The 20,000-nt window shown below is 38.6% G+C and overlaps 1 protein-coding gene across 1 annotated transcript in view; it reads right to left on the minus strand.

Annotated features, from left to right (window-relative positions):
• LOC143032343 (uncharacterized) overlaps nucleotides 1–20,000 on the minus strand; it is a 251,376-nt gene that overhangs the window by 54,466 nt on the left and 176,910 nt on the right. The window lies entirely within an intron of this gene.

The raw sequence follows: 20,000 nt of genomic DNA on the forward strand, positions 1-20,000 counted from the left end.
GGGGGGGGGGGGTGCTGTGATGTTGGTGGTGGGGTGTGGTGGGGTGGGGGGGGTGGTGGGGTGGTGGTGGGGGTTGTGGTGGGTGGTGGTTGGATGTGGGGGGGTGTTGTGTGGTGTTGGGGTTGTGGTTGGGGGTGGGATGGGGGGGGGGGGGGGGGGTGGTGGTGGGTGGTTGTGGGGTGGGGTGGTGGGGGGTGGGGGGGGGTGGGGTGGGTGGGGGTGGGGGTGGGGGGGGGGTGGTGGGAGGGTGGGGTGGGGTGTGGGGTGGTGGGGGTTGGTTGGGGGGGTGGGGTAGTGGGTGGTGGTGGTGGTGGGGTGGGTGTGTGGGTGGTGGGGGTGGGTGGTGGGGTGTGGTTTGTGGTGGTGGTGGTTGGTGGTGGGGGTGGTGGGGTGGTGGGTGGTGGGGTGGGGTGGGGGGGTGGTGGTGTTGGTGGGGGGGGGGGGTGGTGGTGGGGTGGTGGGGTGGGGGGTGGTGGGGGGGGGTGGTGGGGGTGTTGGGGGTGGTGGTGGTGGGGTGGGGGGTTGTGGTGTGGTGGTGGTGGTTGGGTGTGGTGGTGGAGTGTTGTGGGTTGAGGTGGGTGGTGTGTGGTGGTGGGGGTGTTGTGTGGGTGTGTGGGGTGGGGGGTGGGGTGGGGGGTGGTTGGTGGTGTTGTGGTGGGGGGGGGGGGGTGGGGGGTGTGGTGTTGTGGTGTGGGTGGTGTTGGTGTTGGGGGGTGGGTGGGGTGGGGTGTGTGGGTGGGGGTGGTGTTGGGGGGGTGGTGGGTTGGTGGCGTTTGGGGAGGTGGGGTGGTGGGGGGTGGTGGGGGGGTGGGAGTATTGTGGGGTGGTTGGTTGTGGTGTGAGGTGGGGTGGTAGAATTGGTGGTTGTTCTGATGGGAAGGTGGTGGTGGTGGTGGGTGGTGGGGTATGGTTGGGTGGGGTTTGGAGTGTGTTTGGGGTGGATGGGGGTGTGTGGGGTGTTTATAGGATTATTATTATTGTGTGGAGGTTGTTTGTGGTGGGGGGGGTTCATTGGTTTTTGGTGTTGGTGGTTTTTGTTTTTGGGAGGAGTATATGTGGTGTATAGGGGGTGATTTATGGTGTGTTGGTGGGGGTGGGTTGGGAGTGGGTGTGAGGGGGGTGGGGGGGGGAGTATGATTGGTGTTGGTGGTGTGGTTTGTGGCTTGTTGGCAGGGATTTTTGGTATGCTTTTATTTGGGGTGGTGAGGAGGGGGGTGGTGTGGTGGTGGTTGTGGTGGTGTAGTGTGGCTGGTGGTCAGTTTGGTATGGGGGGTGGTGGTCTCGGTGGTGGTTGGGGTGGGGGTGGGGGTGGGGGGGTGGTGGGGTGAGGGGGTGGTCGTAGGGTGGGGGGGGTGTTTTATGGTTGGATTTTATCTTATTATTATTCTGGTATAGAGGTTGGGGTTATGGTTTGTATATTGTTGGGGGGTTATTTTGTTGGTGGTGCGGGGTGCTGGTTATGGTGTTATTGTGTTGGTAATATGGTGGGTGGTGGGGGTGGTCTGTTGGCTAGAGGTGTTATGTACTCTTTTGAGTGGTATTAATAGTGAGGCGTCTGTTTGGGGGCTTAGCACTGGGTGTAGGGTTGGTAGGACTTGGTTATTTTTGGTGGAGTTGGTAGTGGACTAGTGGGGGTTTAGTGTATGATCCTGCAGTCAGTGCAATTGCATAGTTTCTGCAAGTTTCAGCATAACTGTCTGAGGCTAGCATTCTGAATTAGACATGCATTGTGTTTGATTTTTATAATTAGCTGCACTGAATTATCCATTCATTATATTATCAATTATTATTATTATTATTTATTATTATTTATTATTATTATTATTATTATTATTATTATTAATTTATAGTTATTTATTATCATTATTATTATTATTATTATTATTATTATTATTATTATTATTATTATATATTATTATTATTATTATTATTATTATTTTATTATATTATTCTTATTATTATTATTATTATTATTATTATTATTTATTATTATTATTATTATTATTATTATTATTATTATTATATTATTATTATTATTATAATTATTATTATTTTATTATTATTATTATTATTTATTATTATTATTATTGTTATTATTATTATTATTATTGTTATTAATTAATTATTATTATTATTATCACTATTATTATTATTATTATTATTATTATTATTATTATTATTATTATTATTATTATTATTATTATTATTATTATTATTATTATTATTATCCTCCTCCTCCTCCTCCCCCTCCTCCTCCTCCTCATCATCATCATCATCGTCATCATCATCATCATCATCATCATCATCATCATCATTATTATTATCATTATTATTATTATTATTATTATTATTGTTATTATTATTATTATTATTATTATTATCATTATTATTATTATTATTATTGTTGTTTTTGTTGTTGTTGTTGTTGTTATTATTATTATTATTTTTATCCATAATACTCAAGGGAGAGAGATTGCATGAAGTTGATCGTTTCAGATACTTGGGTGCGAATGTAGCAGGAAAGGGAGGAGTAGGGGTGTAGGTAGAATGTAGATTGAGAGAAACAAGTAAATGCTATGTTGGTTTAAAAAGTGTAATGAGAAACAGGTATTTGGGAATGGATGCTAAGAGGAGATTGGATTGTGTGTAGGAGTAATTGTGCCAAAAGCAGTGCATGTGGCAGAAACATGGAACATAAGAGAAGAAGAGAGGAGGAGTTTGAATGTGTTTGAGGTCGGGTGCCTGAGATGTATGATAGGGGTTACTAGGCTAGATAGTGTAAGAAATGAGGAGGTGAGGAGGAGAACAGGGATGGAAAGGGTGTTGGGAGATTGGGTTTATGAAAGAGTATTGGGATGGTTTGGACACATGGAAAGAATGAGTGAAGAAAGATTAGTAAAAGAGTTGTGGAAAGCAGATGTGGAGGGAGTGAACATAAGGGGTCGACCTAGGATGAGATGGATGATGGGGTAAGAGGGGCATTGGGAAAGAGGGGAATGTCTGTTGAGGAAGGACGGGAGAGGACAGAAGATAGGGGTGAATGGAGAATGGTTTTGTATGGATAATACTGTTATGCATGAAAGGGAGTGGGTGGGGGATGGGGGTGAGGGAGTATATATAAGAAATAAATTGACGCAGGCTGAAGTGATTTCTTCCCGTCTTCTCCTTTTCTACACGAGGGGACGGAGATGGGGAGGTCGCTGATTTAATGAAGCGGCCTTGCTGTGGATGTGCTGTATCTTGTGACACTGATTCTGACCCAGGGCAGTGGATAAGATGCAGGGATGACCCGTCATCCAGATAAGAGGGTGGGAAGAGATGGAGGGGATTGGAGTATGTTGGGGATGCAATGGGTGGGAGTGGTTTCTATGCCTTTGTTTTTTGGCTACCTCCCGTGTAAGGGGAAAAAGCCTTTGGTATATGTATGTATATGTATATGTGGTGGGGGAAAGAATATTACCACCAAGTCTCCCCACTTGAGTTGTAAGAGGCGACAAAAACGGGACGGGGATTAGGACTAGGCATCCTTCTCCCTGTAGCCCCACTGGGGACACTCCTAAAAAGTAAAGGCATAAGAGGGTCTAGCAGTTTTCCAAACAGTACCCTAATGTTTGGGTGTTTTAATGTGCGTGGATGTCGTACAGATGAGAGTAAAAGGGAAGAGATAGGCAGTATATTTGTGAGAAGAAAGATGGACGTGTTGGCATTGAGTGAAACTAAGTTGAGAGGGAGGGGCGAGTGTGAGTTTGGGAGTGTAGTTTGGAGGTCCTCAGGAGTGAAGAGAGGACGAAGGAGAGAAGGGGTGGCTATACTAGTAAGTGAAGAGATAGGTAAACGTGTAGTGGAGTGGAAGGAGGTTTCTTCAAGGTTAATGTGGGTGAAAGTTAAACTGGGAAGGGAGATGTGGTTTTTGTAAGTGCATATGAGCCTGGTAATGAGAAGAGTGTAGAAGAAAGGGAGGTTTTTGGGTAGATTTAAATAAGTACATATAGGGATTAGGGAGAAATGTCAATGTATTGGGAGACCTTAATGCTAGGATAGGAAATGAACCAATAGACGTAGTGGTTGGGAAGTATGGAGTGCCAGGAAAGAATCGTAGTGGAGAGTTGATGGTGGAGATGTGTCTAAGAAGAGAGTTGATGATAGCAAATACAGTGTTTAGGAAGAAAGTCAAGCATAAATACACATGGGAGAGGGTGGTGGATGGAAGGGTGGTAGATAGAGCGTTAATGGACTATATAGTGGTAAATAGGAGTATAATAGGAAGAGTTAAGGATGTACATGTTATAAGGGGAGAGAGTGAGGGAATATCAGATAATTTTTTGGTGGAAGGTAAGTTGAGAGTGGAGAATAGATGGAGAAAGAGGAAAAGGACAAAAGGTAGGGAGGTGCTTAGAGTGAACTGCTTAAAAGAAAAAGAAAAAAGAAAGGAGTATAGAAGAAGCTGGGATTGGAGTGGGAGGGAGTGAAGGATAGAGTAGAACTAGGAGTGGAGGAGGAATGGGGATGGTTCACGGAGGGAGTCACAAGGTGTGCAAAGATGGTGTGTGGAACAAGGAGGACGTGAGGAAATAGAAGGAAGGGTAGTGAGTGGTGGGATGAGGAAGCAAAGAAGGTTGTAGAAGAGAAGAAGAAAGCTTTCACAGATTGGCTATAAAATAGGACGAGGGAATCATATGAGAGGTACAAAGAAAAGAGAAGAGAAGTAAGGCATAAGATAAAGGAGGCAAAGAGGAGAGTAGTTCACTCTAAGCACCTCTTTCTCCATCTATCCTCTTCTTTCAACTTACTTTCCACCAAAAAATGATCTGATATTCCCCCACTCTCTCCCCTTAGAACATGTACATCCATAACTCTTCCTACTATACTCCTGGTTACCACTATATAGTCCATTAATGCTCTGTCTACTACCCTTCTACCCACCACCCGCTCCTATGTGTACTTATGCTTGACTTTTTTTCCTAAAACTGTATTTGCTATCATCAACTCTCTTTTTAGACACATCTCCACCATCAACTCTCCACTAAGATTTTTTCCTGGAACTCCACACTTCTCAACCATTCCATCTATTGGTTCATTTCCTACCCTAGCATTAAGGTCTCTCAATACCAATACATTGACATTTCTTCCTTAGCCCTCTATACATCTAAAAAGCCTCCCTTTCCTCTACACTCTTCTCATTACCAGGCCCATATGCACTTACAAAACCCCACATCTCCCTTCCCAGCTTGACCTTCATCCACATTAACCTTGAAGAAACCTTCTTCCACTCCATTACATGCTTACCTATCTCTTCACTTACTAGTATAGCCACCCCTTTTCTCCTTCGTCCTCTCTTCACTCCTGAGAACCTCCAAACTACACTCCCAAACTCACACTCGTCCTTCCCTTTTAAACTAGTTTTACTCAATGCCAACACATCCATCTTTCTTCACAAAAACATACTGCCTATCTCTTTCCTTTTACTCTCATCTGCACCACATCCACGCACATTAAAACACCCAAACCTTAGAGTACAGGTTGGAAAACTGCTAGACCCTCTTATGCTTTTATTTTTTTTTAGGAATGTCTCCTTTGTGGCTACAGGTTGCAGGATTCCTAGTTCCATCCCCGTCCCGTTTTTGTCGCCTCTTACGACTCAAATGGCAAGGCTTGGTGACATAATTTTTTTCCCCAACACAGGGTTAGTGAAAAAAGAAAATGAATATTCAGAGAAATGATACAGGACACTAACAAGGGGTAGGGGGACAGCAGAACGGAGGGACAGTCGCAGTATAATAAAAGTGTAATAATTTCTCTATGAACAGAGATTTCCTCTATCACAGACAAAATGATGTGTGGATCTAGTCCGTAGGAGTGCACCATATAAACTCTAAAGTATCAGCTGCATGCTACTTTGCCACAATAACATGCAGCAAATACCCCAGAACGGGACCTTGTGATGCCTACTTCACACTTTTAATCCAATTAAACACCACCTCACTGAATGTGAAGCCAACTCACCGGACACTTTGAAAGATAATTGGGCTTACCCTTTGAAGGCAACTCACTCGATATGAGTTGCTTTCAAAGGGCGTGGAGATATTTTAAATAGAATCTTTTATATATATATATATGTATATATATATATATATATATATATATATATATACATATATATATATCAAGGACTACTATTACACAGGACCTGCGCACCCAGATCCCTGGGTCCGCTAGCGGAGGCCATTGCTTTCTTTGTAACCTACCATTTCATATTGGACAAATATATCAAAACTAGAAACCTAATATTGTATATAGGACAAACATATCAACTATTGACTTATTCAATGTAGTGTCAGTTAATATGAACTTTTATAGTAAAATAAGAAACTATTTTTAAGGCACTGTTATGCTTTGAAATGCCAATTTTAGCCGGACTTAACATGTATTATTGTATGAGGTTAGTAGACACCAGGGTTGGCGATTTTTTTATCTTTCTAAAAAATATAAAAAATATATATTTTTTAATTTAAATCAGATGTATTTGATTTAAATAGATTTTAAATATTGTTGGATTGCTATCTGATATGCGATATGATTGCTAAAGGACATTTTTAGCATATCAATATAAGGAGCAGTGTTATAGACTTGCCACAAGTATACAAGGAACGGTATAAACCGTATGTGAGGACAGTATGCTCAGGGTCACTCGATTCCTCCAAGAGTTTTCTCATCTTGGTGACATTTGCTGCATTGTCTGTCACAACACTTCCAATGTGACAATTAAAATCTTATTCAGCCTTCTTGATCGAATTTTGTACAAGTTGTAGAAGATATTCAGCAGTGTGAGGTTTCCCTGATGTGTCTATTGTGTCAACTAAATAAATCTGACAAGTGGATGTTGTTAGAGTGACACATATTATGGGCTCATTATAGATGCTAGACCACTCATCAATGGAAAGACATACAGTTTTATTATTCAGGTCATCTGCACACTTTTTATATTCCTTTTCATACACAAAATACAAGTACTTATCAGCAATATCTTTTCTGGATGGAGGAATATAACCTGGCCTCAGGTTCTGAACCATCTTGAGAAACTGAGTATGCTGAACAAGACGAAATGGTGAATTTGTAGCAAATATAATTCTTGCAACTTCTTTGTCGAGATTTTCCTTTTGAGAGGCTGAAGTTTTTATGATAAATCTGTCCAGAGATGTTGATGACTTTCTTTTAGATGAAAATGATTTAGCAGAAGTGGCGCCTGTGGAGGAGTCTGATAGTGACCTTTTTAATGGTGGAGTCAGGTTCGCAGATAATTCAAGTGGAGCCGATGATGAAGGGATTGAAGCTGTTGATACAGATCCTGAGATGGAAACAGAAAATTTTAGCATATTGCATAATTTATAAATGAATAAATAAATGAATGAATACAGTGTGATTTAGGCTACTTTTGAGTACAGTAGTTATTTTTTTAGATAATGATCATATTCACACAAGCCACTAAATTATTTGGAAATAACAGGATATGAAATAGGTGGGCTTGGAATTCAGCCCACACAGGATTCAGTCCACTTTGAAATTCACTAAAAATAATGGATTAGTTGGGTTAGGTTAGGCTAAATCCCTTTGGGCTGAATCCCATGTGGGCTGAATTCCAATGGAACCTATGAAATATATTACACAATGTTGAATGAAATGAATAACAATCATCGAGGCCCCAAAGTTGAGTGGATACAGTATATTATAGTGATATAGTCATTACCCAAATTTAGAAGTAATGAAGCTGAAGTATCATCTCTTTAGGCCTTCCCATTTTTATCACACAAGCTCTCCATTGTTCACCAAATTTATATAGTTGCGTATGAAAAGGGAGAAATGCACACAATATAAATAAAATTATTTACCTGGGTCATCAATTTCTTCTGTATGCTGTGGCTGACCTTGGCATTTATCCCTGTGAGATTTTAATCTTGACACAATGCCCTGTAGTTCCTGGCTGCAGTCTTTGCATTTAGCTCGGTACCCTTTGCCAGAAGTTGTTGGTAGTTTTTCAAAATAATTCCAGACAGGATAATTTTTTCTGCCTGAAGGAACCACTCTGCCAGGTCCAGAAGACATCCTTCCTGGTTGATTCCAAAGCAGCAACTGACTCAGTGAGAAGCTGCTTACCTTGAACAAGTTTCAACAAGAATCTTGTTGAAACTTGTTGTGGGCTGCACAGTGATATATATACTACATGTAGGCTTATACCGTTCCTTGTATACTTGTGGCAAGTCTATATAACACTGCTTCTTATATTGATATGCTAAAAATGTCCTTTAGCAACCAGATCGCATATCAGATAGCAATTCCACAATATTTAAAACCTATGAAAAATCTATTTAAATCAAATAAATCTGATTTAAATAAAAATATATATTTTTCTATATTTTTCAAAAAAAAAAAAAAAAAATCGCCAACCCTGGTGTCCACTAACCTCATACAATAATACATGTTAAGTCCGGCTAAAATTGACATTTCAAAGCATAACAGTGCCTTAAAAATAGTTTCTTATTTCACCATAAAAGTTTATATTAACTTATACTGCATTGAATAAGTCAATATTTGATATATTTGTCCTATATATAATGTTAGGTTTCTAGTTTTGATATATTTGTCCAAAATGAAATGTTAGGTTACAAAGAAAGCAATGGCCTCCGCTAGCGGACCCAGGGATCTGGGTGAGCACGTCCTGTGTAATAGTAGTCCTTGATATATATATATATATATATATATATATATATATATATATATATATATATATATATGTATTTTTTTTCTTTTTCTGTCGAGGCTTTTTTTCCGGTGGGGCTTTTTTCCACCAGGGATTTTCTCATGTGGGACTTTTTTTTCCCAGGTTTTCTTTCAGCCGGAGTTTTTCTTTTCCGAAATTCCCACTACCCACCACCACTATCATTGATTTAATTACATTATGTGTTGTTGATTAAAATTTTGTGTTTGACGTGAAATATTTTCAGCAAAAATTTGGTATGGCTATAGGCAACGCACTTTCTCCAGTTCACAGCAATCTTTACATAGATTTTTTTTAAACTAAGTTATTACCTAAAATTCTCCCCCATAATGTTATATGGTATAGATACATTGATGATATCATATGTATTTGGTCTGCCAAAGATGATCCTACTTTGTTCTTATCTTGGTCCCTTCTATCAAATTCACCATGGGGATAGAAGAAAGTAATCTTTACCTTTCCTTGATGTAATGGTTTTTATTCGTCTCATCATTACAGGACAAAAACGTCATTGTTATCATCAATGTTCCTTAGAAGGTATAGAATTTGTAGTCCGGAATTTTTGGATGATGAATTCTTAAGAAAACATGACATAGCTTCAAAATTAAAATATCCTAAGCACCTCGTATATGATTCTTGTAAAATGGCAAAAAAATCTTTCTATGAGGAAAATGACAGTAAAACCTTTAATATAAAAACCAACTTGTTCTTCCTTTTCATGAGAATTTCATCAAACTATCTCATATTCTTAAGACTCAACACTCAAGTAGTATTTAAGAACTCCAATACAGTTAGAAACCTTTTAATTAAAAACTCTCCTGATAAGGAAAAAGACTGTATCTATTCAGTTCCATGTAAAAATTGTGACAAATACTATATAGGTCAGACTGAAAAAGAATTAAAAGTAAGGTTAAAACAACATCAGGGGTAGTCAAATGTCTACCGCATTATTTGTTCATTTAAAGGATTTTAATAATTGCATTAGTTGGAAGGGTGCCAAAAAAGTTGTTAGAAATAAGTCTTACTTCACTATAGATATAATAGAATCCAGTATGATTAAAGATATATTTGTCAACAAATTAAATTTAAGTCAAGGAATGTACAAACTTCATGATTTTATTGTTTATAAAATGGTGACCTAAACGTCCGCTGCCGCGAACGGTATGGTTTAACCACGAGAGACTCCCTCACAACCTTTTCCTGTTCCCATCAAATTTCCTCCCAGTTTGTATATATATACTCATGTTTGTATCACCATTGTATGTACCCTGAGATGTCTAAATAGAAGAAAGCGCTCGGTCATCAATTTATTATTATTCTTGGTGGTTTTTCTGCACACACACACACACACACACACACACACACACACACACACACACACACACACACACACACACACACACACACACACACACACACACACACACACACACACACACACACACACACACACACGACTCGGTGGCGCGGTTGGTAGAGTCCCAGACTGTCAGTATGGCGGTACCTGGTTCGAATCCTGCCAAGGGCTGAAATTATTTCGGTATCGCTGCGCTTCGAGTCGTTACTCCAACTCTCGTGGGAGGGGAGTTGGGTGTGTGTGTGTGTGTATAAGGTCATAGCATTACCCATAGACCGGTCATACAGAAATACAAGAGGACACGGAAAGAAAATAAAAAAAGACAGCTATAGAAGAGATTTGAAAAAGAACAGCTTTCCTCACAGAGTAATAGACAGTTGGAACAAGTTAGATGAGAAAGTGGTGTGTGCAAAAACAAAACATGAATTTAAAAATAGTGTAGATAAAATGAGATATGAAGACGGGACCCCACGAGCATAGCTCCCCTTCCCGTAAAATACAACTAGGTAAATACAACTAGGTAAATACACACACACACACACACACACACACACACACACACACACACACACACACACACACACACACACACACACACACACACACACACACACACACACACACACACACACACCAAACACACACACACACACACACACACACACACACACACACACACACACACACACACACACACACACACACACACACACACACACACACACACACGACTCGGTGGCGCGGTTGGTAGAGTCCCAGACTGTCAGTATGGCGGTACCTGGTTCGAATCCTGCCAAGGGCTGAAATTATTTCGGTATCGCTGCGCTTCGAGTCGTTACTCCAACTCTCGTGGGAGGGGAGTTGGGTGTGCGTGTGTGCGTATAAGGTCATAGCATTACCCATAGACCGGTCATACGAGCTCTGAGCTCTCTTCCGGGAGGGAAATAGCTGTCAATCACGAGTCCAACGCGTGATCCAAAGACCAAGGTGAATCACACACACACACACACACACACACACACACACACACACACACACACACACACACACACACACACACACACACACACACACACACACACACACACACACACACACACACACACACACCGGTCGAAGTGACAGCGAAGTTTGGAACTCCAGGAAAACTTCATATTTCGTCTATCTCAACGACGAGGGAGTACCTTTGTTGTATTAGTAGGGAATGAGAAAGCTCGTGGTGTAGTGGGAAGGTGAAGAAAAAGGAGAAAGGAAGGGATTACTGAGGAAGATAGAAGGAAATGAGGAAGGAGACGAACAGGCTCCCCCGGACGTCAGAAAAAATGTCAACAAGAGGGCTACAGACGACTCAGGTGAAGTCGAAAATATCAGTAAAGGCGCTAAAATTCCAAATATAGATAAGACCAACACAATAGAAAGTGGAGATAATAATTTTCATAAATTTAATGAGGGAGGGGATGCCAACCTCCACCGATTAGCAAGTCTAGAGGAAAAACTAGAGAAAATTATCGAACACTGGTAGGTTAGGTTCAGCCAACTTACACAGATTACGCAAAGAGTTGATAAATTGGAAGAACTAAAGAAGGAGAACCAAAACCTAAATAAAGAAATAGAAGAATTAAAAAGACAGTTAAAAGAAGTAAAAGATGAGAATAAGGAATTAAAGAATAATAATAAAGACAATAAAGAGTCCTTAGTAAAAGATATACAGGGTTGGAGAAAAGTCCAAGAGAACAACAGAATTGTATTTAGAGATATAGTGACACAACAGTTGAAAGAACAAACTAAAGACACATTTATTAAGGTGATGAGAGAGAAGGAGAATATAGTAAGAGACTTAGCGGACAAAAGTAATGTATAATTATATTAGGGATGTAAGAGAAGCATAATCAAAATAGGACTACAAGAGTAAAAGAGGAGAAGGAAAAGGTAAACAAGATATTAGAAGTAGTTCAAAAGGATGAACAAGAAACAGGGAAAGAAATTGAAGAAATATATAGAATAGGGAAATACAATACTGATAAGACCAGACCAATTAAGGTTAAATTCAGGTCATAAACGACTAGAAGATATATATACATATATATATATATATATATATATATATATATATATATATATATATACAAGTCTGTTATTAAACCAACTATATTTGTGTAAGGCACTTTTAATTTTCTGTTACTTCCATCGTGTTTTCGGTTTCCTCCCGTTTTTCTCTGTTATGACCCATTTCCTTACTTTCATATCCACTACTCTCCAATAGAATTTCTCTTTGTCTGACTCTGTTCTTTTCTCGTTTTTTTCCTTAGCTTCTAGTCTTTTTGTTTTCTCATCCTCTCTTTCCTCTTTATTCATTTCTCTTTTTATCCATACCTGTTTATACTGATCACTTTCTGCTAGTTTCCCTGTTTTTGCTAAGATATTCTCTGCTGTCGTTTGTGATCTGAATTTAACCTTAATTGGTCTGGTCTTATCTGTATTGTATTTCCCTATTCTATATATTTCTTCAATTTCTTTCCCTGTTTCTTGTTCATCCTTTTGAACTACTTCTAATATCTTGTTTACCTTTTCTTTCTCCTCTTTTACTCCTGTAGTCCTATTTGGATTATGCTTTTCTTCCATCCCTAATATAATTATACATTACTTTTTGTCCGCTAAGTCTCTTACTATATTCTCGTTCTCCCTCATCACTTTAATAACTGTGTCCATAGTTTGTTCTTTGTTCTTTCAACTGTTGTGTCACTATATCTTTAAATACAATTTTGTTGTTCTCTTGGATTTTTCTCCAACCCTGTACTTCTTTTGCTATGGACTCTTTATTGTCTTTATTATTCTTTAATTTCTTATTCTCATCTTTTACTTCTTTTAACTGTCTTTTTAATTCTTCTATTTCTTCTATTTCTTTATTTAGGTTTTGTTTCTCCTTCTTTAGTTCTTCCAGTTTATCAACTCTTTGAGTAATCCGTGTAAGTTGGCTGAACCTAACCTACCATTGTTCGATAATTTTCTCTAGTTTTTTCTCTAGACTCGCAAATCGGGGGAGGTTGGCATCCCCTCCCTCATTAAATACATGGAAATTATTATCTCCACTTTCTATTGTGTTGGTCTTATCTATATTTGGAATTTTAGTGCCTTTACTGATACTTTCGACTTCACCTGCGTCGTCTGCAGCCCTCTTGATGACATTTCTTTTGACGTCCGGGGGAGCCCGTTCGTCTCCTTCCTCATTTCCTTCTATTTTCCCCAGTAATCCCTCCTTTTCTCCTTTTTCTTCACCTTCCCACTACACCACGAACTTTCCCATTCCCTACTAATACAAAAACGGTACTCCCTCGTCATTGAGATAGACGAAATTTGAAGTTTTCCTGGAGTTCCAAACTTCGCTGTCACTTCGACCGGTGTGTGTGTGTGTGTGTGTGTGTGTGTGTATACCGGTATGTACATATATATGCATATATATAAATATATATATGTACATACATACTTATATATATATATATATATATGTATATATAAATATATATATAAATATATATATGTATATATATATATACATATACATATATGTATGTATATATGTATCTATCTATCTATCTATCTATCTATCTATCTATATATATATATATATACATATGTATACATATACATCTACATATACATCTGCATGTACATATACATATACATATACATATACATATACATATACATTATATATATATATATATATAAATATATACATATACATATACATATACATATACATATACATATACATATACATATATTTTCAAGAAATCCTTCATATCTGGAGATGTCCCAAGAGAATGGAAGCTATCTAACGTTACTCCCATATTCAAAAAAGGTGACAAAAAGAAACCAAATAACTATAGACCTATAAGTTTGACTTCAATCGTAGGAAAATAATGGAAACTATCATCAGAGATGCTATCGAACATCATTTAGAAAATAACCGTTTGATAAATGATAGCCAGCATGGTTTCAGACGGAAACATTCTTGCGTGACTAACTTACTCAAACTCTACAACACAGTTATCTCGAATTATGACAAAAGAAACAATATAGATTCAATATATCTAGACTTTGCAAAAGCTTTTGATACCATCCCCCACGAAAGACTACTAAATTAGCTTCACACGGAATAAGTGGTAGCCTATTAAGTTGGACTAGTAATTGGTTGAATGATCGAAAACAGAGAGTTGTTTTAAATGGAAAAGCATCTATATGAATTTTTTTTCAAATGGAGTTCCTCAGGGTTCCGTTCTTGGGCCACTTCTATTCATAGTATATATAAATGATATAGACCATGGACTAAAATCTACTGTTTCCAAATTTGCTGATGATACAAAACCGTGCGGAATGGCAAATGATCACTTAAACATATTAGATATTCAAGATGATTTAGATAAATTACAGCAATGGTCTGAAAAGTGGCTAATGAAATTTAACACAAGTAAATGCAAGGTAATGCACATAGGTAAAAATAACAGTAAGTACAATTACAAGTTATTTGGAAATTCGTTAACAAAAGTGAATAGTGAAAAAGATCTCGGCGTATTCATCAGTAACGATCTCAAATCATCCAAGCAGTGTATTACAGCCTCTGAGAAAGCAAATAAGATTTTAGGACTGATTGCGCGATCTTTTGACTTTAAAAGTCCATTACTAATTATAAATCGTTAGTTCGTCCATATTTGGAATATGCTGTTTCCATATGGTCACAGAATCTCATTAAAAACATTGACAAACTGGAAAAAGTACAACGGCGAGCCACAAAACTGATTCCAAATATCAAAAATAAATCATACGAAAATCGATTAAAACATTAATCTGTTTGCCTTTTTTTTAAGGCAAACAAAGGCGTAGACTCAGAGGTGACTTGATACAGGTCTTTCAAATTCTAAAGGAAATTGACAACATCAACAGTGACAAAATTCTCACACTGAATGAGAATCAAACAAGAAACAATGGTCTCAAACTGTCCGGAAATAGATTCAATTTGGAAGTGAGTAGAAACAACTTCGCCAACCGTGTAGTTAATGAATAGAATAAACTTCCTGCAGAGGCAGTGCAATGTAGTTCAGTTCGAAGTTTTGAAAATCATTTAGATAAACACCTAAGCAAGATGCTGTAATGATTATCATTTATCTTATATTATTTGTTTTTGTTTTGTTATCATTTGTCTGTTTGATTCTCATTTATTATTAGTTATATGTCAATTTATTATTATTTTCTATTTACCTGTTTGTTTATTATTTAACTATACCTATGCATTTATTTATGTATTTTATTTGTTATTTACATTATTATATTTTTTATCTATTCATTTATTATTATTATGATTTTTTTTCGCATCCGATCTAGATATGGAACAAAATTTCTAATGTCGGTATGCTTCGCCTTTACAATCCTTTGTAATACATGTACATATACATATACATATACATATACATATACATATACACATACATATTGTTACGAATCTCGCTCACACATCTGACTTGCAATAGATTTAAAGTAAAGGAAAATGAGTTCCCAAGACCCCATGTCTTTGGAATAACTCAAATAGAAATTACAAAGCTGTCAGACTCGTAACACATAGTAAGAGTGAATGGGTGACTGAGTTCCCAAGACCCCATGTCTTTGGGTAACTTAAAGAAATTTCAAGGCCGCCACTTGATTTTGTACTATCATAGAAATCAAGAAAAATGAAACGCACAGATAACATTAAACACTATTCATTAAAGTTAATAGGATTACATGAAGGATTACAATCACTGAACATTCAAATGAGTAAATAAGTTTCAAAACAGAAGATTCCCGCTCGAAAACTTTTAACGGGGGTGAAAGAAAATTAATTAGATAATTAATACTTTACCAACGAAAACACTGTCTAGGCTTCTCGCGCGTCACTACCATAGACATTACATAACACTACATGAAACACTAGCTGAATTAAAATGACTTAAGAATAATACAGGGGGAGTACAGAGGACTTACTTCAGCCGATAATCCGCCCCGAGGCAACACAACTTTACATCGCACTCACTTCTCCTAAACTGACTCTCTGACACGCCCAAGGCGCTCTGGTTCCTTCTACAAAAATCCTCTGATTGGCCCATAGGAATTGCGTCTATGGAGATTGAACCTGATTGGTCAAATTAACTAAAACTTTCTGCCCCGTTCTAGGCTGAGTGTTACGCAAAACGAAGAACAAGGCCTAGTTGTATGGGTCTGTTTCCCACGCGTCCTTCGTACTCGTCCTCTGTAATCGGACACCCACGTAATCGCAAGCGACGCCTTATCCAAAGTAATAATTCTATTTCAACCTTACATATATGGGAATATATGTGACAATATACATATACATATACATATACATATACATGTACATATACATATATATAAATATAAATATACATATACATATACATACACATATACATATACATATACATATACTTATACATATACATATACATATGCATATACACTATACTTGAATAGGTCCTCAGCGTCGTCTATCTTTTTTTCTATTTTGTCTTCGTCGTTTTGCAATTTGAATACAAACAGTTTCTGTCGATTGTGTTGTGTTGCGCTTTTTCAAACCTAGTTTTGATTTCTTAATATATTCTATATTCTCGGTGTTCATTTTCTTTTCCCTCCTAATCATGCAATATCAATATTTCCCTGCGTTTCATGTTGTTTCGTTTCTGCTGTTTCCCTTTTTTTTTTGTATAATGGGCGTTTGGGCATCTTTCGTCTCGGTTATATTTTATTACACTGCTATGTTCTTGTGATATTTTTCAGCACCTACGTTTCTTGTTTGTTTTCATTTATTTATTTTATTACGTGTATTTGTTACTTTGTGTATTGAGTATTCATGTTGTGTTATCTTTCATGCATCAACACTTTGCAGCTTCATCATACATACTTGACTTCAGCGCCGTCTCCATTGGATTTACATCATGTCTGTCGTCGTTTTTTTTTACCCCCAGCCCCCTAGCCCCCCAACCCCCTCTCCCCTCTCCTCCCGCCCCCTGTCGACAAACTCATTAATTCATTTGGCGTCGCATCGTCGGGGCTGACCTAGTGCGTGACCTTGCCTGACTACACAAGCAGCAGTTCTCTGGTTCAGACTAACAGCACATGAATGATGCCTTCATCCTCCCCCTCCCATCTCTTCCCATCTCCGCCTCTCTCCTCCCCCTCGAAGATCCTGTGAATTGTGTCCTTGAGCTATAGCTCTATTCTACATAAAGATGTGGAATGTTGAGGCTGAGTTGTCTTCTAGGATGAGTTTGTAGTGGTTATATTATGGGTTAAAGTGTTGGTGCGGCATTTGTAGTAGTAGTTTTTGGAGCATGGTTTGACCATCTCATTGCGTGGCAGCGAAAGGATCTCTAACTGCTTCGCTTTGCGGGTAAAATGAAAGAAACTGAAAGTAGATAAAAAAAAGAAAGACAAAAAAAAAAAACGATAACAATAAGTGAAACTAAGGGAAATGCAATAGAATTGAATAACATAATATAATATAATATAATATAATATAATATAATATAATATAATATAATATAATATAATATAATATAATATGATATAATATAATATAATATAATATAGAATTGAATAACATATTATAATATAATATAGTATAATATAATATAGTATAATATAATAAAATATAATATAATATAATATAATATAATATAATATAATATAATATAATATAATATAATATAATATAATATAATATAATATAATATAATATAATATAATATAATATAATATAATATAATATAATATAATGTAATATAATATACATACATACATACATACATACATACATATACCAAGGCTTTTTCCCCCTTTCAAGGGAGGTAGCCAAAAAGGGAAAGGCATAAAAACACTCCCACCCATTTCATCCCTAAATACACTCCACACCCCTCCCACCCTCCCTCTCATCTGAGCACCTCCTGGATGACGGGTCATCCCTGCACCTTGCCCACCGCCCTGGGTCAGAAGCAGTGTCGCAAGACACAGTACATCCACAGCAAGGCCGCTTCATTTAATCGGCGACCCCCCCTCTCCGTCCCCCCTTGCATATAAGGAGAGGACGGGGAGAAATCCCTTCGGGCTGCGTCAAAATTTGCTCACACACACTACCTCACCCCCATCCCCCCGCCCATTCCTCCTCATGCAATCACAACATCATCCATATACAACCATTCTCCACTCACCTCTGTCTTCCGTCCCCTCCCTTCCTTCCTCAACAGACATTCCCCTCTTCCCCAAAGCCCCCTTCACCCCATCCATCCACCTCATCCTAGGACGTCCCCTCATGTTCACTCCCTCCACATCTGCCTTCCATACCTCTTTTACTAGTCTTTCTTCACTCATTCTTTCCATGTGTCCAAACCATCCTAATATTCTTTCATCAACCCTATCTCCCAGCTCCTTTTTCACCCCTGTTCTCCTCCTCACCTCCTCATTTCTCACTCTATCTATCCTAGTAACCCCCACCATACTTCTCAGACACCTCATCTCAAACACATTCAAACTCCTTCTCTCTTCCTCTCTTATGTTCCACGTTTCTGCCCCATACAGTGCTGTTGGCACAATCACTCCTTCATACAGTCTCCTCTTCGCATCCATTCCTAAATGTCTATTCCTCATTACACTCTTTAATCCACCAAGGCATTTACTCGCTTCTCTCAATCTACATTCTACCTCCACCTTCACTCCACCTTTTCCTGCTACACTTGCACCCAAGTATCTAAAACTATCCACTTCCTCCAGTCGCTCTCCCTTAATGTTCACTTCCAGTCTACTGCCACTTTCACCCCTTGTACATCTCATCACCTTACTTTTATCCACATTTATCTTTAGCTTTCTTCTATCACATACTCTCCCAAACTCTGCCACCAGCTTCCTCAATCCCTCCTCCGATCCTGCCACAAGCGCAGTGTCGTCCGCAAACAACAGCTGGCTCACCTCCCACTTTTCTCCCTTTTCTTTAACCATCTCCAATCCCTGACCCACTACCCTTGCATTCACCTCTCGCACCACCCCATCCATGTATAAGTTGAACAGCCAGGGCGACATAACGCATCCTTGACGAAGTCCCACCTTTACCTCAAACCACTCACTCTCTCCATTTCCAATCCTGACACAAGCTCTACTACTCTCATAAAAACTCTTGACAGCTCCCAAAAGCTTTCCTCCTATCCCATAAATCTGCATAACCTCCCACAGTGCCTTTCTGTCTACCCTATCATAAGCCTTTTCCAGATCCATAAAAGCCCAAAAAACATCCTTCCCCTTTCCTATAGCTTTCTCACATATCTGTCTTACCACAAAGATCTGATCTATACAACCTCTACCTGTCCTAAATCCACACTGTTCCTCACCAATTACTCCTTCTGTTCCTCTCCTAATCCTCTCAATCAAGATCCTCCCATAAGCCTTCCCAACTACACTTAACAAGCTAATCCCTCTGAAACTACTACATTCACACTTGTCCCCTTTTCCCTTGTAAAGAGGAACTATACAGGCACTCCTCCAGTCCTCCGGTACTCTACCCTCTCTCCAGCAAACATTACATAACCTCACCAACCAGTCCACCATCACTTGACCTCCCTTTTTCAGACATTCTGCATGGCATCCATCCAGACCAGGTGCCTTACCTGCTTTCATCATCTTAACAACTGCCTTCACCTCATCCTTCCTTATTTCTCCTCCATTTTCCTCACTCATCACTCTCATTTTCTTCGCATTTCCCACTGCAGCTATCTTTCCTTCCCTATCCTCCTTCACATTTAGCAACTCCCTAAAATATTCTGCCCATCTTCC

Source organism: Oratosquilla oratoria, chromosome 13 (genome assembly GCF_046742065.1).
Source record: "Oratosquilla oratoria isolate Oo_2021 chromosome 13, ASM4674206v1, whole genome shotgun sequence".
In the NCBI taxonomy this organism is placed as follows: domain Eukaryota; kingdom Metazoa; phylum Arthropoda; class Malacostraca; order Stomatopoda; family Squillidae; genus Oratosquilla; species Oratosquilla oratoria.